This window comes from Castor canadensis, chromosome 11, assembly GCF_047511655.1.
Source record: "Castor canadensis chromosome 11, mCasCan1.hap1v2, whole genome shotgun sequence".
In the NCBI taxonomy this organism is placed as follows: domain Eukaryota; kingdom Metazoa; phylum Chordata; class Mammalia; order Rodentia; family Castoridae; genus Castor; species Castor canadensis.
In genome coordinates, this window is record NC_133396.1 from 137,286,216 (window position 1) to 137,308,907 (window position 22,692).

The 22,692-nt window shown below is 36.7% G+C and overlaps 1 long non-coding RNA gene across 32 annotated transcripts in view; it reads right to left on the reverse strand.

The window, feature by feature from the left end:
• Positions 1 to 22,692, reverse strand: part of LOC109675295 (uncharacterized) — a 439,119-nt gene that overhangs the window by 277,232 nt on the left and 139,195 nt on the right. For 21 of the 32 annotated variants that reach the window (XR_012439076.1, XR_012439072.1, XR_012439075.1 and 18 more), the window contains one exon: positions 21,223 to 22,456. This is a non-coding gene — a long non-coding RNA (uncharacterized lncRNA). Of the gene's footprint in view, positions 1 to 9,456; positions 16,386 to 21,222; positions 22,457 to 22,692 lie in introns of those variants that run through there. The other 11 variants (XR_012439077.1, XR_012439080.1, XR_012439087.1 and 8 more) reach the window with 3 other exon arrangements.

Genomic DNA, 22,692 nt, shown 5'->3' on the forward strand with positions numbered 1-22,692 from the left:
TATGTATAGTTACATATGTATTTTTAGTTACATATGTGGTTACATGTAACTATATTTATATATGGTTGTAGTTACATATATTTGTATTTATAAAGTTGTATACTATGTTGTATAATAAATATGACTACTTATTTTTTAAAAATCTTATGACTCACGTTTTTAGTGACTCCTGCCAGGACTAGGTAATTCTGCAGTTAAATATTAGGACAGTAAAGGTGTCTTTTCCCTGGAGAATGGGGAAAGATAGAAAAAGGCTATTTTTGCCTGGAGGACCAGAGGAGATAGAGAACAGAAACTTTACCCCCAGGACAGAGGAAGATAACTGAATGACAACTGCTCCAGGACTGGACAGGGAAAGGAAGGTTCTCCAAGAACAATTTTAATCCATTAAAAGATGAAGATGGCTTCATTTCAGAGGTTCCAACTACATCAAAGTCAGTGGCAGACCAACAGCATACTGCTCAGCTGTGTGACCTCCAAAATTAATGACTTTTGAAATGAACTAAAAGCAAGTAGGGCTGGAGGATTACCTAGCTCTTCCCTTGGTAACACAACCGTCAAAGTGGAAAGAAGTCAGGACTAGGTGAGAAGCTAATTTTGTTTTGTATACCTTAAGAGTGTACGACAGAAAGAGTCTCATAGTATCTAAGTTCAATAGGACACAAAAGTCAGTCTTGTGTCTCTCCTGTTAATCAACCCCAGACCTGGAACACAACACTTGGTACATAGTAAGTATTGACTGAATGGTGATGAATGAGAAATGACAACCGTCCACTCCTTGAGACCATCAGGAAAACCGTGTCTGAACAGAACTGTGATGATCAGCCCTACTATGTGAAGGGAGAGTACCTCCTTGTTATTGTGGTGTACAGAAGAAGGTTTCTGGAAGAGTGCATTTATAGTTTTATGACATAGTATGAGTGATTTTTAAGGTGAATCACAGCAGGGAACTGGCGAGAACTGGGCAGAGTTTATGACCTATCTTTGGACTAGTGGACACAGTGAGTCAATCACCTTGGGAAAGGTGTTGGTGAACAAATGGGACCATCAGTTCTCTAGATAAATGGCAAGAGTAGAAGATATACACATGCATATGTGTACAGCATATACAGTGTACATATGTAAATAGTACATGGAGATTAGAAGAAATTGGTTTATGAAATTGTGGATGCTAAATCCCACAATTTATAAGAGAGTGAGCAAGCTAGAGACCAGAAACATTGATGATTTCCTTCCAATCTGAGTGCGAAGGCCTAAGAACCAGGAGAGCCAATGGCACAGCTCCAGTTCCAAGGCCAGCACACTTGAGACCCGGGAAGAATAACATTTTAGTAGAGGCAGAAGGCAGGCAAAAAGCAGGTGTTCCAATTCTGAAGGTACTAGGCAGGAAGGGCTCTCTCTTCCAGCAGGGGTCCACCTAACTGTTGGAGTCTGAAACATTTGGGTGACTATCTCAGTCCACACCTGACCCTGCCACAGTCTCCACACACAACAAAGTGTAGGAATCCTCCAGTTAATATGATCAAAGTAGAACTGATGAAGTCATTCAGGTCCTAAAAGAGAACTTTGGCTTTGAGCAAATTAGGTAGGGTGATTATCAAATCTCAACTGGCATAGATCTAGGCTTTGCAAACTATATCCATGACAGCCATGGGTTTATGGGAACAGAGCCGATCCAATTCACACACTCATCATCTCTAGTTGCTTCCACACTCCACAGTGCCAAAGTTGAGTCACTGTATCAGAGACCATACTCTCTACAAACCTAAAGTACTTACTCTCTTGCCTTTTAGGAAAAAACTGGCCAACCCTCAACCTAGCATGATAAAGACACGCACAGAACATTTATAAGCTGATATCCTATATAGAACACAGCTAAACATTAATTCTGTAAAAGTTTTTCTCAGCTAATTCTAATCTGTCAGACAGCTGCTTCTTCATCTTAAATATCATCTTATTCCTTCTCAGAGTAATTTTATATGTGACTTGCCATCAAGATTCTAAGCTTACTTAGCCTTCTATTCATGGTTTCCTCTATAAGAAACCCATCAGGGTCCATTAAGTGTGATGCACTAATTAGAAAGGATTTAACATGTCTAAAATAAAAATGATATATGACAATAAGCTTTAATATGCCTAAAAGTATCTTTCAAGTATATGATATGCGCATTCTTTGCTTTCATGTCCTGCACTATGAACCCATTATAATGTACATTCAATGAACTGTCAGAGGTATATATTTGTCTCCCAAATACTTATTTATTAGTGGGCTAATCCTACCTTATTCTGATAGTAACAAAGCACCATAACAATAATTGAGTGAGTATTTATCTATAAGGAATAGTCATTTAACTCATGTTTTTACCAGCAGCTTCACAATTGTCATTAAGCTAGCTTTTTCACTCCCATTTAATTCTGCATTCACTTACTTTTTCCATAGCTCTGGCTTTAGCAAGGTAATTTCTGTATTTTGTGGCTTGACTTGGCAAGTCTTAGCTTGATCTGCATCCTATATTATCTCTCTTAAACACAAAATGCAACTCCAAGAACAGTGATTAATTAGTTTACAAATTTGCCATCTGCTTCATTCAAGTCCTACAAGGTGAGAAACGACAAATCTGACTAAAGAAAATGAATGTTAATGAGGTTTGCTTTTTCTACCCTTTGAAACAAAAAAAGCAGGGTTATTGAGGTATGATTGGCAATTCAAAACAGTTTAAATTAAAGTTACACAACTTGAAGTCTTGATAGGCATATGCATTATGAAATGATCACCACAACCAAGCTAATTGAAATGTCCATCACCTCTCACTGTTACTGTGTGTGTACATGTTTGTGCATGCATGTATTAAGAACATTTAAGATCCATTCTTGTAAGCAATTTTTAAGCGTGTACTGTGGTATTAATAACCACAGTCACCAGGCTACATTTTGTGTTTGCAGAACTTACTCAATCAACATAAGTCTTTCTTTATATCCTTGACCAACATCTCCCTGAGCCTCTCCCAACCTCTCTTCTATGAGTTCAACATTTTTAGATTCTACACATGAGTGACATGGTATGGTATTTGTCTTTCTGTTTCTGGCTTATTTCACTTAGTGTAATATCTGCAAGTTGTCGTAAATGGCAAGATTTCCTTCTATGTTAGAGCTAAATAATATTCCAGGGGTGTGTGTATGCATGTGTGTGTGTATATCACATTTTCTTTATCCATTCAACCATCAAAAGCTAGTTCCATTATATCTGGAGCTATCATAAATAATGATACTACAGATATCCCTTCAAGATACTGACTTGATTTCCTTTGGACATGTACACAGAGGAAGGATAGTTGGGTCACCTGAGAGTTCTATTTTTAATTTTTTGAGGAACTAGCAGCTTCACAATTGACACGTCCCCCAACAGTGCACTGGGGTTCCCTTTCTTCCACACCCTCTCCAACACTTGTTATCTTTTGTCATTTTAATTATACTCATTCTAAGAACTGCCATTTGAAGTTTGGAAGGGGAGACACGATTTGTAGTGTCGGCCTCTTTTTGAAATACAAATACAGGATGGATCTCACAATATTAGCCTGATATCATTGAACACAAAATTGGGAAGAGAACACAGTGGAACACTGCTATACAGTTTCTCCTGTCTGCAGATACATGTGCATAAACTCAAGAGCACAGAGAATGATAAAATGTCAATTAGGAGATGATATATTTTAAATGTTACCTCTTGAAATATAATTATAAATTATTAATTTCTAATAACAGTTCTGCTTAATAACTAGCTCACAAAATTCTTGAGAATTCAGCATTCATCTCCTGCCAACAAGTACAAGCCAACTTTCATGAGCTAATACATTTCCAGAACATCACTGCCATGAGTTTACATTTTGCAGAAAATACAATTGTGCTGCTTTATTTATGAAAATAACTTTTCCATTATTAATCAAGTTGTAAAAACTCCCTCACCTCTCACTCCTTCCACTCACACAGACACATATTAATATACATATATATTCAGTTATTAAATTAAGCATCTCTGATGAATTTGTATACCCAGTAATTATCTCCACAAAACAACAATCAGTTAGAAACTAATTAATGACCAGAACCTACTTAAAACTGATGCATTGCTGCTCACTAAAATATTTCTCTTTTGCAAAATCAGGGTAACAATCTGCCAGCATCTCTTTTAAAAATACAATTTTTAAAAATTTTGTGAAGTATAATCTGCATACAGAAAAGTGCACAGACTATGCAGGAATTATCACAAAGTGAATAAATCTTATATCAATTTGTTGTGTATTATTACAAAAAACCACCAGATCAAAAGATTTACCACTTGTAAGGGTTTTGTTCCTCTTGTTAATTTTTATCCTATATTCCTAAATTCATGTATTTCTAATAGATGAGCTAAAAGAAATGTGTGTGCCTATGTTTGTGTGTGTGTGTGTGTGTGTTTGCATGTATGTGTGTGTGGTGTGTGTGTGTGTAAAATATGGCAGTTAACCCAAGCAATCACAATCCTCAAATCATATAAGCAAGATGGAAAACCACAAATATATCTGAATCTGGTTCTACTGGCATTATTTTAAAAAATAGTCATCAAGGGACAAAAAGAAAAACCAACAAGTTTCTTTTATTCTAAACAACTGATTTTAAATTCTTCCAAAATTTTTCAGAACTGCCTCTTTAATTCTTATAATCAAATGACCTTTACTTTAGTTGCATACATCACTTGGTATAAACCTCTCAACCTTTTGGGTTCTATGAATGCTGTTTTAAAGAAAAGTTGTATCCTTCCCTGTAGACTTTCTCTGCCTCAAGCAATGTGAATCCTCCTTAAATCTACTTCTATAAGAATTCTTTTGAAGAATATTCCTAGTACAATTGATGGTTGAAATAGCAAATTGAAGATTGTGGCAGATAACAATACTTGCACACCTAAATTCTAACTACGAGAGCTTCCAAAAGGAATTGCAATTAACATACTTGGCAAGAAATTCTAAGTTCAGGATGACATAAGTTAAATTTCAGCAGCTCTCAACATTTCATTCACAAGTAAGTTTTAGTGATCTGTCAAACTCAGCAAAATTATTAGCCTTTTCTTAGCCTGTGTTCAATGTTTGGGTTCCTACTGTCAAAACAAATGTGTACTTAGGTAGACCAAAATGCTGAAGTCTTTTCTAAGTATTTTGCAATTGCTCTATTCATTATCAAGGACCAATGCTTATTTTTAGAGATTCTGTCACTTGTTAATATGTTATTTACTACATGATTCTTTTTTGTATCCATCACTCACTCTGTAGCCACACTAACATTCATTCATTTTTAAGAATTAAACACATATCCTAGAATATAGCACAAGAATAAAATAGAAAAGTCAAGTTCATGCAGGTGGCAAAACATTTGATATTTTCAAAATCATGGTAGAAAGTCAGCAAAGGATGTTGAAATGATACAACCAGACTTTTCAAGTACTACCTGAGTGAAGTATTACCACTTAGCTACACATACTCTGATTAAATTAAGAATGATTCATTTTTAAGGCACTGTTGAAATCCAAATCCCCCGTTCACACGATGGTAAAAGGCTCCTGTCCTCCAGTTACAATGACCTTGTTCGCCAGTGACAGAGAATTGAGTAGAATGCCATCTTAGCAATAGCCTGTATTATTATAGGGACAGGATTAGACATGACAGAAAATTGATCGTCTTCCAGATAGTTTAGGCCAGTCACAAGGTAATCAATCCAATTGTTGTACAACTGATGATGCAGAGGTCAGACAGGTCATATAGCAAGTTCTTTTTCACCACACTATTGTTCACCCAGATAATTCAGTCATCATGACAGCCAAAAATTGGTGATCGATTAGGTGCTTTTCAGTTCAGCTCCCACACAGCCTACATCAACCCATTGTTTGTTATCTAGTATGATACTTTTCCTTTTGTAACAAAATTGTCTTCAGATAATAATTTTTGAGGCCAAATAGCCTTAATAGCTATTCAGGGGAACAGTAATCAATCCAGCTGAGTTTTAGGACTGCTTTAGTACACCTCTACATGTGCTTTGACTTCAAAATAACTTATTAATAATAATGGAACAGAAGAACTATATTCATGCAATTGATTTTTCTAGTCAATTGTGCAGTGGATAAAAGGAGAATTCTAACCTTATTTTGATGGATAAAGATCAAAAATTAAGTTGAATTCAAATAATTCAACTCTTCTGAAATTTTTTCAATTAGAATTGAGTTCTATTAGAATGAGAACAGAAACTAGGTGTCCCCATTATGAACATTTTCTTGAACAGAATTTAAAAGAATTAATCCTGTGTATTGGCAGGATGAAATATCATAGGAGCTTATTCCTAGCAGACATACTTTAGGAACATAGGCACTAGTACACCCAATGACATATTAGATCCAGGGACAGCACCCAGCTCAGCCTGGATGGAGCAGGGCAGGAGACCTAACCAGGGAGGTACCTAAGGGCTTCAAAACTAAACTACCAGGTTAAAAGTACAAAATTCAAGTGTGCTGGCAATGGATTTTAAGCAAGAAAGAGATGTATTCAGAATATTATCCTAGACATTGTGCACAAGACTGATTAAACAAGGATATGTCTGTAAATGGAAGGATCCATGGGAAAAGCATAGGAAAAGACTCAAGGAAAGCAATAGATTTGAGGGCTGGCAGAGTGACTCAAGTGGTTTTATGCCTGCCTAGCAAGCATGAGGCCCTGAGTTTAAGCTCCAGTATCACCAAAGAAGAAGAAAAGGGTTTGAACTGAGGCAGTAACTGGGGGGTGGGTTAAAAGGTTTAGATAAGAATTACTGGGGAAAAAAAAGTTGAAAGGATGGGAATTAATCAACAAATGAGAAAGGAAAGAATAAAGGATACTGAGATTTCTGCCCCTCGGGGATATATATGCTCAATTGAGACATGAAAAATGTTCTTGGGGCACACCATCATGGAAGTGTCTGGTAGGCAGCTCAGCGGTAAGATCCTGGACAGACATATGAATGCAGCAATTATTAGCATGGAGGTGGATGATGTCAACTCAGAAAAGCCTACTAAAATTAAAAGTGATAACCCTGGAAGACATAGATAAGGCCCCAGAATACCAAAATGAATAAATCCATATCAAATGATGATACGGACTTATATCATCAGATAAGCCTTGACACAACACCACAGGTAACAACCAAAATTTTCTATTCATTTAGATAAACTATCAATTCTTCATTCCAGGAACATTAGCAAGCCATGATGGGAGGTGAATGTTTCAGGATGGTAAGTAGAGGATCAGGGTATCCAGGTAGATTATTACTAAGACATCAAAGTGGCCATTGGGTATGTCAAGGTGGGGGTTGTGTTGAATTCAGTACTGCTGAGCAGACTTGTAACCTAAAAATAGAATCAGACACTTGTTGTGTGTTAAATTGGGTTATCCTGAAAAGATATGTCAACGTCCTAACCCCCAGTACCCTAGAATGTGAGCCTATTTAGAAATAGTATGGTTGCAGATGTAATTAGTTAAGATGAGGCCATATTCTACCGGAGTGGACCCTTAAATCCAACTAGGATCCTTTAAGATGACAGTCATGTGAAGTCACAGGCATACAGAGAGAACACTGTTACCAATTGCAGAGAGTGACAAGGCCTCAAGCCAAGGAACACAAATATTGGTAAGCCAACTTTAGAGGTAAGAAGGGGCAAAGAAAGATTCTGCCCAGAGTTTCAGGGGAAGTGAGGCCTGCTAACATCACCACTTCAGACTTCAAGCTCTGAGAATTATGACAGGATCTATGATTTGTGTGGGTGTTTTAAGTTTGTTACAGCAGCCACAGGAAACTGATGAAGCACTGAACCTGGCTCACAGCTCACCCCAGGAGGAGAGTGCTGGGCCAGGGTACACTGAGCACTATTCCCGTGACATGGTCATTGAAGATGTTGGGCTGATTCCAACCAATGGCCCCCATTCATGTATGTTAAACTAAGAAATCATTTTTCTTTGCATTTTTAATCACATGATGTCAATAAGTGGTTTAACTGAATTTACATTGTAAAAATAAATTCTTCAAGTTCTCTGCCATGCTTAAACTTTGTTACACATGCAAGGTTATCTGGATAATTAAAGTCTTTTCCCAAAAGATTTAGGTCAGAAAAATAATTAACCTGAATCATCTAGGTGATGAATTTAAAAAAAGAAAAGAGGAGGGAGCATGATATTTTTTCTTGACCTGTATATAAAAATGTTTCAATTTTCATATGATTTCTTATACATAGGCACAGCTTCATTTAGAACAAAGAGTATAGGGTCTATATAAAGAATATGCATTTGTAAATGTCTTATTTTTCTTTCGAGTATATGCATTAAGCCTTCAGGTGCTTGACTTTTCACACGTTATTTTTCTCACTATTCCTGTAGTTCTCCTAGCTGCGAGGAATATGCTCATAACTTTTTTCACTAGCAAATAATGCCTCAAAGTTCTTGGAATAACCTATGTGTTTTATGCTTGCATTCTTTCGGACAGAAATATATATGTATATTTCAAAACACCAACACCTGAGGCAAAATGTAAGGGGAGAGTACTCCAACAAAATCTAACTTGCACAATAAATCTGTTCTGTCAGACCCTTGACAGGCATGTTTATGTTGACCTCTCTCTGTTTGGAAAGAGAGGACAGAAACTGGTGCTGATCTAAAGTTAGAGAAGAATAAAAAATAAATTGGGACACAAAACAACTTACTTGGATCCCCCTCCCCCCCAGTCAGGACTCTATGTTGTTATTTTTATTTCATTATGCTTACAAAAGCAAACTACAATGAATTTCCCTTTAGATCTTCTTAAGAATGAAAAGAATAATGTTCCTTTCTTTACAAATTTAATGAGAACTGGGAACACTGATACTGTAAATGTATTAATGCTTGAATATAGGTCTGTCTTCACAATGCAAAACGTTTTATTCTGACCAATAAAAACCCCAAGAAATTGTGCACTTTCTGCTTATTATAACATTCAAATAGGCTTATATTACACCTATCTGTTCACTCCATACCAGTCTTTGAGGGTTCATCTGAAACACTGTATTACCTAACTAAACATAAATTACACAGTTGCATTTTGTGCCATCAGCTCAATTAGGTATTTCCTTTGTTGTATGTTTAAGATGCCACACTGACCTATCAATAAAGAACATTATAGCACTGCCTTTTAAAAATTATTTTTCATATCATATTATGGTTGTACTGGAAGTACATTGTGACATTTACAAAATTTCTTACAATATGTCATAGTTGAGTTCACCCCCTCCATCATTTCCCTTTATCCCCCCACCCCTATTTCTGGAATAGTTTCAGTATGTCTCATTTTTCCATTTTCACACATGAGTACATAATATTTCCACTACATTTGCAGTCTGAGACCGCTTTTAACATCTTCAGGTGATTTTAAAAATGCAGTATATATAAACATTTGGATTTCACAAAGCAATCTGATAAAAATCTAAAAATATCTAGCACAATAGCATGCACACAAAATACAGTTTTCTGAGATAAAGGAAATGAGAGACGGAATAGGGAGAGGAGACTTGAAGTAGGAAGTATTTTGCAAATGTGACATTTTTAATATTCTTTCCACGAAGGATAGATTCCATCACACTGGGAAGAGCATGGCAAAGGAGTTATATAAAATATGGAATAAAATCAGTAATAGAGATAAGTATCCTAAGATGAAAATATGGGTTTCATTAGGAAATCCATGAATGGTGGCTGCCTGGGACTTGAGTGCACCTGGGATGCTAGCCATGTGGATGGTGCCTGCAGGGTCAAAATCCTCCTTCTGCTGTCTCACAGGATTTCCAGCCATTAGCTGTGTGGCCACCTGAGCTTCCTCTACATAACAGACACTGTGCTGGGTACTGTGGTGACCTAGAGACTTAAGAAGGCATAATAAAATGAATTTATGCATTTCTTTTGAAAGATCTAGATAAAGACAATTAAAAGGGAAGATTACGTCTTTGAGCACAGTGGGGAGATCAAGACATTCAGTGGGGAAGAGGTAACATTTTAACTGACTTTGAAGGATATTCAGGATTTAAAGCTACATGGATGAGGATTAAAAAAAGCACCTTGGGCAGAGGCTAGCTGTAAAAATGGGGATTATGGTAGCCTTCACTTCATAATAATCGAGAGGATTGAATAAAATGCTGTATATAAAGCAACTTTCTAAACTCTAATTTGATGGTGAAGACTAGTATCCCATTGTGCAATGGTTTAAATGTGATCCTTCCAAAATTCATGTGGAACCTTAGTGCCCACTGTGGAGGTATTAAGAAGTAGGCAGGCCCTTTTGGGAAATGATTAAGTCTTCAGGACACTGCCCTAATGAATGGATCAGTGCCACCTTATAAAAAGGCTGGAGGGAACCAGCATGGGTCCTTTCTGCCCTGTCACCTCCTGCCATGTCAAGACATAGCACCAAGGCTGCGTTTGTAAGCAGAAAGAGCTGGCCCTTATCAGTCTCTGAACCTTTCATTTCCTTAAGCTTCAACCTCCCAGCCTCCAGAACGCTAAGAAATAAATTTTTGCTTTTTAAAAGTTACCCCATCTCACATATGTTGTTATAGCAGCATAAATGGACTAAAACAAGCAGCTCACAAATTCAATAATTTCAGTAATTTGCTGGTTTGCTTCCAGTACCTGCTGAAGAAAGTTTTCTTCAAACCCCTGTTTTGTGATAAGCTGCTTGCAGAAAACTGCAAAGCTTTATTGAGAGATATAAACTACTTCAGGGAACTTGAGAAATAAGTACTAAGATGCAGCAATCTTTGAATTAACTTATAAACTTAGTGGAATTTCAATATGTATAGGTAGCTTTTAGAAACTAAAAAAAAATCTAAAAATTGATGTGAAAAAAACCAAAGGGCGAGGATTTTTTTAACTTTGGGGGAAATGATTAATAAGAATGACTATCTTAAATGTTAAAATCTGTTATATGCCCATAAGAGTTAAACTTGTAAGGCTAGTCAAGAACAGTAAAAACTGTTCTTTTCTTTATGGAAGATACTAGAAAGAACAAAAATAGCCAAACATATAGCTAAGTAATCCATGCTTTGTAAATCTAAAAATTCGGACAATTTGAGAAGAAAGTGATATTTATCAGCAAATGTTGTTGCATCAATAAAGTTCTTGCCAGATGTATCATCTTCAGAACATACCACATTTGTGGTTTGCATCTGAATGAAGCAAGATCTATTAAAGACTTGTTTGAAAGAAGCACTCCTGGCTAAAGATCAGCAAGCTTTCTTAGCTCAGGCTACCACCAAACAGCTTGGCATATCTTTTCTAGAATATGGGCACATATTCTGCAAGTGTGAACTTGGAAATAATGAGATGCTAGAGACTAGAGTTGTATGTAAAAAGATATAGATAGAATATAGATTAAAATATATCCATACATAGACCTTGGTAATATGCACACAGCACCCATATTACATAACCTTAAAGCATAATTCACAGCTGTAGATGCTGGTGAAAACTCTTGGCAAACAAGAACCTAAATGCATTTATTTATCTAGAGATTGCATAGCCAGCCCTTGGATAAACTTGACTGTCCAGGTTACTGTGTCCACTTACAAAGACTACGATAAGGAGAATCACTCAAGAATATTCTAGGGTTAGCAGGGTGGCTCAAGTAGTACAGAGCCTGCCTAGCAAGTGTGAAGCCCTGAGTTCAAACTCCATACTGATAAAAAAAGATTTTATAATAAAATATTATAATATTTCTATGTTTCCTGGTTTCCTTTACTCCTCTCTGTCCCCAACCTTATCCTTAGATCTCTCCTCTCTAGGAGGAACCCAATGCATAGCTAGATATTAATAAATACTTACTTAAGGAGCATTTAAATTAAACTAGATAGCTTATGTCTCCTAATAGTTGTAAGTCCTATATTTTCCTTAAATCCTAATCATTTTTATTATCATTTTTTTTACATACAAGAACCTTCTTTTTTGGCCTTATTCTTCACACTGCCCAGAAAGGGCATTATGACAATTTACAGAATTGGCTGATACAAATAAACCATCAGGTTTTGTAATTCAAGCCAAAATATAAGCAACACCCCAAAAGAAAGTCTAAATCTCTATGCAACAGGGTTACCTAACCCCAAAAGAAAGCCTAAATCTCTATGCAACAGGGTTACCTAGGTAAATATTAAAGGGCTTTATCAATCAACACAAGTATTAAAATCGAGCCATGTTTTCTGTCTTATTTCAAGTTCTTTTAAAAAGAATGCAACATGCCCTTCACTATATCTGTACATATATTTGTATACATTTGTGCAGGTGGAGGGCATATTTATATATCATTTTCTTCTGGGTTTTATAGTGGTTAACCAACCTGAGCCATTTCAAATTATTCACATAAAGCTGATACTGCTAATTTAATATTTTGGACAAAAAAATAAGGTCTCTCTGTCTCTAATAAAAACAGAAGCCTTAAAGAACCAAGAGATAAGAATTGGTTTTCTCATATTTTGTTCACATTAACGCACCCCAAAGATAAGATATTTTAGTGCAGGTCTCTGAAAAAGGAATACATTTCAAAAAGCACTAATTTTCCTCTGAAGAAGTACAGAAAACTAGCAATGTTTAACAATTGCCTCAGACACCATGCCTCACAGTGCACCTTCTGCAGTCCCTGATTCTTCTCCCCATGATTCTGAACTGTCTCTCCTGTCACTTGATTTATTCATCAGCCTATCAAAGTCTTATTATAATTTTTACTCCTCCAGAGCTCTGAGAGAATAGTGGAAACATTTCACTTCAAAAAGCCACAAAAGCAATAGGGCCACAGAAGCAAGATAGCAGATCTTTATTTCCCTTTTTTGGGTGACTGTCTTAATTCATTTTGTGCTACTGTAACAGAATACCTGAGACTAGGTAATTTATAAAGAGCAGAAATTTATTCCTTATAGTTCTGAAGGCTGGGATGCTATGATTAAAAAGTCTATTCCTGGTGTGGGCCTTTGTATTACCTCATCTCATGGCAGAAGATGGGGGAGAGGGCAAAGCTTTATCAAGAATGTACTCCCATGGTGACAGCATTCATAAGGAAAGAGCCCTCGTGACCTAATCACAGATAAAAGATTCTAGCTCTCAACACCATTGCATTGTGCATTCATTTTCCAACACATTAAGTTTGGGGATATGTTCCAATCATAACAATGTCCAGGTGAAGAGGTGAATTATACTCACCAATATTAACAGTTACCATGTGGAGGACAGTCCTCTCCATGTGTCTATGCTACTCAATCTTCAAACAACCTTGTCCTTATTACCTCCACCTTATGGCTGAGGAAATTCAGGCTTATAGAGTTCTGATCATAGAATTAATTGACTGGCCGTGACTGAACCCTGTTACTGTGATCACAGAGTTGATGACATTAACACCAGGCACTATTGCCTCCCCTGGGAGGGCATTCAATCAGCCAGCCTTTCCAAACAAAACAAAAAGATCATTCTCTTCCATCCTTCTCTAAACATATACACATTTTGATCCAAGAATTGAGGCATTTCTATTTTTAGATGGTTAAATGCCTAAGGATTATCTGTCATGTCAAAATGATATCCCCCCTGTGGCTTGAGTTGAATAAACTTATTAACAGTAAAGTGAGCTTTCATAACAAGAGCTGATATCCATGAAAGATCACCTCTAAATGGTTTAAGTCACAGTGGGTACAGCTGGATATCCAAGGTGTCTCATTACAATCCAAGAGATGAAGCCTTCACTCTGGCCAGAGCTTATCTCTTCATCTGCTCTTGTTCAATCCCATGAGTAATTAATTCCCATATTAAGTCCTCCACAGGCACAACAGGTCATTCCTATGTCATTTCCTTTCAAAAATTGCAAATGTGGCCCATTTTAACAGCTTATTGTGTACTCACCATAGCTCACTCCACAGATGCTTTCCATAGATCTAGTTTTTAAAAGATAGAGAGTGAATAAAAAACCAATTCTGCTTGCCTCAAATCTTACAGGGGGGCTGTTTTCTTACTTTTTCTTCTAAGGAAGACCATGTAGATAAAGATAAACAATGTAGATGTAGATAGCATCTAGATAAATGGAAGCCAAACTTTTTAATATGAAATCAATGTAGCCAACTGACATGGTGCTTTACACCAGTACCTCTTCCATGCCCATTTTCTGCCCCTATACTCACTCAGTGCTCACCATTTTCCAGACATTGCTTTAGATATTAGCACAGAGGAGGCAGAGGAAGCAGTTTCTTAACCTTATGAAACTCACAGTCTAAGGGAGCAGACAGAAAACAAACCAGTAAACAAATATGTTAGCAAGATAATTTCGCAAACTGAGAAGTGCTATGAAAGAAAGAACAATGTGATTGATGGAGAACAAAATGAGGGAGGTGGGGGAGATGTGGAGCACAGAGGAGAAGGCCTTACCAAGGAGTTGCCTTTGAGATTGGAAGGGTTAAAGAGTGGCTCATCAGAAGAGCCAAGGGTCAGTATTCTCAGCATGGTCTCCTGTATTGCTACCTGTGACCCAATGAAATAGGCACTTTAGAGAAGAGGACACATTTCACAGTTAAGAACACTCAGTCTCCAATAAGTTAAATAATTTCCCCAAAGACACAGACCAAGGTATCTAAGAAAGACAAGGCAGTAGCCCTGGCTCATGGCTCTTACCAGCTCAGCCATGAGCACACCCACCTCACATGAAATTCCTGTTACTTTTCTGTGGACATTTTTTCAGAACACTAAGAAACAATCTTAATAGTCTCACCCATTATATCCAAATCTTGATTCATCTTATACATAAGTTGTGGGGAATTAATGTTGAACCCCCAGGAATATATTAACAAGTAGCATAATACAACATAATTCTTGGTTTCAGGACATCATGTTTCTGAAATCCTACTAACTCTGTTTTTTATTAGGTACTGTTCAATAGACTACAGTATAATAAGGAACAACATGAATTTTAAGTACTTAATGTATGTAATTATTGTCACTGTCACATACAATGTGTGAAACATATCACAAAGGAACTATTTAAATGCATACATGCAGTGTTTATAAACACATTATTTCTCTTTTATAAATGGTTCAGTTTATGTGATTTGTAGAAAGTCAAGATAATAAATTTCTTGTACACTAAGTAGGACCACTTCCAACCCACTGATAAAATAAGTACTTGCTTATGAGAACACTCAAATTACATGTTTGAGTATTTTAACAACCAGATACAGATTGTTCAATTTTTTCAAACTACTATTTATCCTCCACTTACTAACCCCTACATACAGATATACACAATGACACACACACCTATTACCATCCTTCTTGCAGTTGAAACTATTTTGCTGCCTCCAAAAAAAGGTGGAGAAAGAGAGGACAGGGTAGCCTGCAACTTTTGTGCTGTTAGAAATATGAGAACTATTGAAAATACAACAGGCAAAGTGTTCAACACATAATGCAAAAGTGATAAAAAGTTTGGGGTTTCTTTGTGCTTGGAAGAGAGCAAGAAGGAAGGAAAGAAAAGCACAGAGACATTCTTAAGGATAAGGAGACCCTTAACACCCACCCAGGGAGGCACTTGGGCCCTAAGAGAATCTCATTCAACCCCTGTCTACTGCCTGGATTTAGACTTGGTCAGAATACACTAGAGGAGTTCTATTATTCTCTAAGTATTCTTTTCTCCATCCTCTTGATCACAAGGACTTTAGCGTTCCATATTTTGATACCTGCCATTTTACTTACTTCAAGTGAGTAAAAGGGTATGTGAAGTAAGGTGTGTGCACAGAATTTAAAGTATTTCTGCAATGCTAGACTCACTTTCTGACATTCCAATATCAAACAACCAAGAGTCATTATGATAAATTTTAGAGGCTCAGCACCTGCTTCCAAATTAGCAAAAGGTTTCTTCCAAGTGTCTTTGGGAGAAACTAAATAACCCATCCTAACTTTCAAACGTGGATAACACATGCTGGGGTCACAGCATCTGAGGGTTGAAGAGAATCAGTGTGATACATGGGAAGTGAATCTTAACAGATGGATTCACATCTTAATTACAACACTCTACTTACATAAGCTGGGAAGAAATGTTTACTTCTTCTGAGGTTCAGTTTCTGCATTTGTAAACACTGACTACTACCCCCCACCTAGTCTTGCCAGGTTACTTCTATGATGAAATAAAATAGTATGCATAAAATATTCAGTAAATTTCTAAATTAAAGAAATCAGGATTAATTCTAAATATAATGTTTAAATTGTCAAAAAATGATTTTCTTATTTTTCTCCCTGGAGAGAAAAGAGTTAACACACCTGGTTTGAAATAAATTCACTGTGATTACTGTAGAAGTCCTGCAAGAGAAAAAAGAAAGTGGTTGACTGATCTAATCTCTTTGTCAAGAGGGTAACTGGACCTTGGAGTAAATACAGGAATAATATCTGCTACGAGCTGGGATCTTATCTATCAAATGTTTTTAACAGAATGTCCGTGGTTAGGAAATACTTATAGAAAATAAGCCCAATGTCAATGCATTCAGAAGAAATGACTCCCTGGAATAAAGCACCAGCTAGGGTCTTAAATCTTTCTTTCTCTCAAAACCCACCATCCTGCCCCATCTCCTGTCCTTGAATCTTTGGAAATATGCACGTCATGGCAGAGCTAACACCAGAAACCTGAAAGGGATATTAATTAAGTGGATTTTAGTCTACTTTTGACACGAGATTACTACATATTATTATATGTCCATCCAGACCAGTTCACTAATTTTTTAAATATTTTTGTTGATATTTTAAATTTAGTATTTATGAAGCACCTGCACACCCATGTTTATTGCAGCACTATTCACAATAGCCAAGCTATGGAAACAACCAAAATGCCCCACCGCTAACGAATGGATTAAGAAAATGTGGTATTTATACACAATGGAATTTTATTCAGCCACAAAGAAGAATGAAATTTTGTCATTCGCAAGTAAATGGATGAAACTGGAGAATATCATCTTAAGCAAAGTTAGCCAGGCTCAGAAGGCCAAAAAGTCATGTGTTCTCCCTCATATGTGGATTATAGACCTAAAACAAATGCAGTAATATTATTGGACATGGGTCACACATTAAGAGGAGACTGCACACGGGAGAAATAGGGAAAGGGAAGGAAGCCTAAAACTTGAATGTGGCCGATGTGTCCACTGTAGGCAAGCAAATATAGTAATCTTAAACTGGCAGAGGCCACTATGGGAAGGTGACCAGGAAGTAGTGAAGAGATCCGGTAGAAAGGAAATAATGTGGGTTGCAATACACAAGTGCATGGAAGCAATGCTAGGAATCTCTCTGTAGAGCTATCTTTATCTCTAACTAGATAGATACTAACTTTCTTATTATCGCCTATGCTTTCTCTTCAACAAAAGTGGAGAACAAGAGGGAAAAACAGGTTCTTCCTGGAAGCAAGGGGGTGGGAGTGGGGGTAGAGGGGTGGAGGATAAGGGGGAGAGGTGACCCAAACAATATATACACATATGAATAAACATAAAAACAATAAAAAAGAAATTGGCAAAGGACTGAGTAGACAGTTCGAGAGGAAGAGAGAGATAGTAGTGATATCAAATGATGCTTGACATTATTCATCAGGGAGCTATAAATCAAATCCACAATAAGCTATCACTTCATCCAATGGGTATAACAAAAAGATGGATAATAACAGTTTCAGCAAAGATGTAGAGAAGTTAGAACCTTCATATGTCACCAGTCAGAATGTGCAATGGCGCCTTCACTTTGGCAAACACCTGGTGGTTCCTCAAGTGGTTTACTATAGAGTTATGTGATCCAGCAATGTCACCAGGTATACACCCATGAGAAACAAAAGCACGTGTCCATGCAGAACCTTGCACGTCAATGATCATCACAGCGTCACTCATAATAGCAAATATTGGAAACTACCCAAATGTCGGTGAACTGATGAGTAGATATGCAAAATGTTGTGTACCCATGTAATGGAATTTTATTCAAACATAGAAAAAATAAAGTACCAACATGTGCAAAAAAACTCAAAAATCTCTATATAGCAGTCTCCAATAATATCAGTTTTTGTTTTTAGAAAATCTTCTACAGCTATGACCAAATGATCTAATCTATGAAAAGGAAGATTTTGAAAATGTTACATGGCTAGAGACCTCCTTGGATTTCCATTTCATTCATGAATTTTCACTGCTTCCCAAGATACCTGAGTCCTAAAACTGGTGAAACAATGAAAAATTCTTTTAACTTTGACTTATCTATATTTTCCAATTGAAATAAGAAGACAAAAAAACTCCCCATTTTCTAATTTCACAGGGATGTGTTAAAGTGTCCCGATGACAGATTACTGTAATTATTTTTAACGTGTCAACGAGCACACTTCTGTGCACACTCCAATAGAAGACTTAATGTAAGCTCCAGAATGAATCATTGAAATTACTCGAAGCAGTAGGCTGCTTTACACAAAGCTTTCACATATATTATTTAATCCTTCAAATAGACGAAAGTAGATATTATCATCTTAACTTTTTTTTCAGATGAGTAAACTAAGGCTCAGGGAGGCTACTGGCAAACTCCAGACTCCAAACTAAAGAACACAAACCAGAAAAATCAAATAATAGTATGAACCGAATATCAGAAGAGTTAACTTAGGGTTTTTGGATAGTCTATCCATCCAAAACTGTGAAGATCTGAGATTTTACTTTGCTTACAAACTAATGAATTGGCCTACTATAGTTTATGGATGCTGGTAGAATATAAGACTCCTGGGCAAAGACAAAGGACAGTTTGTAATAGCAGTAGCAATAGCAGAAGCAGAATGTCAGCATGTGCACGAGTACCCCAAGCTCTGATTCCCACTGACTGACACAAAGAGTTTCAGGTGATACCGGCACACCTAATGGATTGTATTGCAAGAGAGCCCTAAAGTTACTGAAACCATCCTTTCTACAGGGGTCAATCAAAATGCCTATCCTTTCCTCTGGAGGAAGACACTGTCTTTATTACACTGGCCTGTGAACATACCTGCCCTCCACTTCAGAGCAAGACAATGTCTCCATCTTCCAAATCTGTTCATTACACGAATTACTAAGCAGACAACCCAGAGCAACGTCAGCAAGCAAGGCCTGATTCTCAAGATATTCAGAAATGCAAACAATCCATGGAGAATTATCTCTTCATGATAATATCACCTGTTTCATAATATTCTTTTATTTTCTGGCAGTAGTTCAAATAACAATAAGCAAATAACACTGGGAGAAGAAACACTGGGAATAGTGCATGGACGGTGCACTATGCAGCAGCCCCATTGGTCTACATATGTAACTGATAAACAAACAGACTTTTTCTGCTTTGGAATTTATGAAGTGTTGAAAATGTGATTAATTTTCTGATAGGATGAAGAACACTCTGGAAACTGCAAGGTACAAATGATACAAGCTAAATTAAGATAACAGGTTTTAGATGTCATAAGACTAGCATTTTTATTCATGCCCTTTATTTCACATTTTTTTAAAAACCAGAACATTTTTTTAAAACCCGAAACTTTTCTTTAAAAGTTTTAAATGATTGATTTCTCCTGCTCAAAACAATTGTGATTTCTCCTGACTAGTTTGGCAGTTTCTAATGTGCGGTATAGGTTGTCTTAACTTGCTACATTACTTCCTATCAGAGGAAACACTCACTGAGTTTAAATGAAACAACCCTGAATTAGCCATAATTAATCTCCATACTTGATATGTTCCTTTTACTTTCTGTGAGCAAGTAACAAAAAGGGACTCTAATTGGCTAAAATTCTAAATGTGATGCTGACATGAAATATCCATTAGCAGATAGGAGACCTATGTATGATTCTGTGAAAGCTGCCAGCATTCCCTTAATTCTTAGTGTCAAATGACAAGATTAGTAGATTACTCCTATCAGCTGATGACATATTAAATGGCTATGATTTAAAAAAAAATATTCTTCCAGTTGGATTATTTTAAAGAAATAATTCCAGAAACTATATGATTTTAAAGTTCTGCCCCTTTTCTTAGATATTCTGTATCATGGGCAAAATCTGAGAGCAAAATAGTCTTATCTAAAGTGGCAGAGTTTTAACATGGTGACTAGGAAAGCTTGACCTTCTACATTTTAGCTTCATATTTCTCCATGTGCCATGATGCTCAGAATTTCATTAGGTGTTTAATTCACTGAATTACGATATTTGGTATCTAAAGGTCTCATTTAAAGGCACCTTCTCTCAGGATAGTCACCAGATGGACCATAAAAGGAGGAGGCCCATACATTTTGTAAAGCCATAAATTTTGAGTGAAAAGCAGGAGACAAGTATATGGCAGATGCTTTTGTCATTGTTTGGCCACCTATCTACATTATCCATGTAGATAAATGTTCAGGAATGTACAATCAAGACTTCAGTAACTTGACACCATGGGGAATGAATGAACAGACTAGATTCCTTTAGCAAAATGAATAAGCATTCCCTCTCATCACCCCATACAATGAGTAGGGATGACTAGACATATCCACGGAAGAGAAAAGCCAGATAACACAACCAGGGTCAACAGATTATAATATGAATTCTCAGCTGGACAGTACTCAGCTGAAGCAACTAGGAAACTCAACAGGCAGAGAAGCAATTTCATGCAACCAGAGGAGACTATGCAGTGGGGTTTCCAACTGTGTGAAAGCCATGAGGCACAAATCACAGAACCACATGAAGCTTCAGGACCAGAGTGTGCATAAGCAAGTACACTCTGAGGACCAAAGGAGACTGGAAATTCTCGTCTACAGTTTATGTAGTCTATACATTAGCTGTTATCTGAAAGTTCTATGTGTGCATTAGAGGATGTAACAACATGTATGTTGGATTATTTTGGAATAACAGCAAATATTTTTAGTCAGACCCTGTTCTAAGCATTTTAAATATACTTCCTCACACCTTCCTAGTTAGAGGGAGAAAGTGACTACTATTATAACTGTCTCCACTTTCAGGATAAAGAAATTAAGACTCAAGAATATTTAGTGAATTTATCAAAGTCATATAACTAGTAAGTACCATGTCTTGGAATTCAGACCCAACCCATCTGATTGCAAAGCTCGTGACTTAATCTCTGAGGCTATGCTTTGCATTGAGATGTTTAGAAATCAGAACACATGACGCCCACATTAGTAGTCCATGACTGATTACTTGAGACATTTATTAGCATGGTCAGTGTGGAAATTAATGCTCAAGGATACCTACTTATATAAATACCTCTGTGCAGATTCATCTCATTCATGGCTTTCCAAATATGAAGAGGAAGTTAGTTTCTCTTTAAGGGCAACAGATGAATTCCCTTGTGCCCACAAATTCAGACAAATTTTTTTCCAGCATGTAAATATCAAGTATTTTTCTTTACCAACTTTTTAATACATCAAGGACACACTGTTGTTCCCAAGACACACACATTTGTACATACATATATCCTGCACCTGGCACATTGGAATAATGTCAACTGTGTTTACTTCAATAATTACCCTCAAACAAACACATGTAGTGATTTTATCTGAATGTCAGCTCCCACATGGCACTTTTCTTGTCTAGCCAAGGCCTTGAGGAAGTAAATTAATGGATCAAATCCTGAGGAAACACTAATCTAGCCCCTGAAATATTAAGGAGAACTGGAATTTCTAAGATTTCCCTAGAGGTATTACTATTCTTTGCTTCAAAAAATATTCATAATAAAAAAGAAAATTTAATCATACAAGGAAGCCTAGCCATTAGAAATGGCAACATATTACATTTTCTATCAGTAGAAAGTTATTACTAAGGTGGAAATAAAATACTGACTTTATAATTTGTAAAGCAGACCAGAGATAAGGAAGCATGTGTTAGGTAATAGCCAGCTTCCCCTTGCCAGAGGTGGTTCTCAGCTTTGGCTGCACCTTGTGTACCTTAGAGTCTTTACAAGGCAAAGATGGGTGGGTCCTCTCCCAGAGATACTGATTTAGTTAACCCCTGGTGTTACTTGGACATCCTGGATGGTTTACATACATCCAGGGATTTCTAATGTCTAGCTAAGATAGAGAAACATTGATCTAAAAGAAATGGTTGTGTGAACACTGTGAACTTACCTCCTCCAGAGTCATTAGCCAGTGTTCTCAGGGTCAGGAGAAAGCTGGTTACAAAGCACTCATGACCACGACCATGACCGATGAGTTTTAATATTTTGAAATTCTTATTTAGTTTCTCCTTGAGTTTGAGTGATATGCATTCTCTTGATTTCATTACAAATACAGTTCAACCTAGTAAACCATGAGTGAGTGCCTCTCTATGATTTCCCGACCATCGCATGCTCTAGTCCACTGAAGCAAGTGACAGTTTCCTTCAGGTCCATGTCTCTTTGTGACTCCATGCCCATGAACATTGTTCCCTGTGGATTAACGATAAAAATTTCTGAAGTAATCAAAAACACATAACAATTAATATAACTAATAACTAATATATATTAGTTAATGTTTAACAGCATTTATTTTTACTGTTACTGTAATGTGTACTTGCATTAACCAGGATAGATCATAAAACCTAAAAATAAAAGGGTGGGACAAGTTGGTACGGTAGGACCCAGGCTGAAAAGAAATTGCAGCAAACTCTGACTATACCACCTGG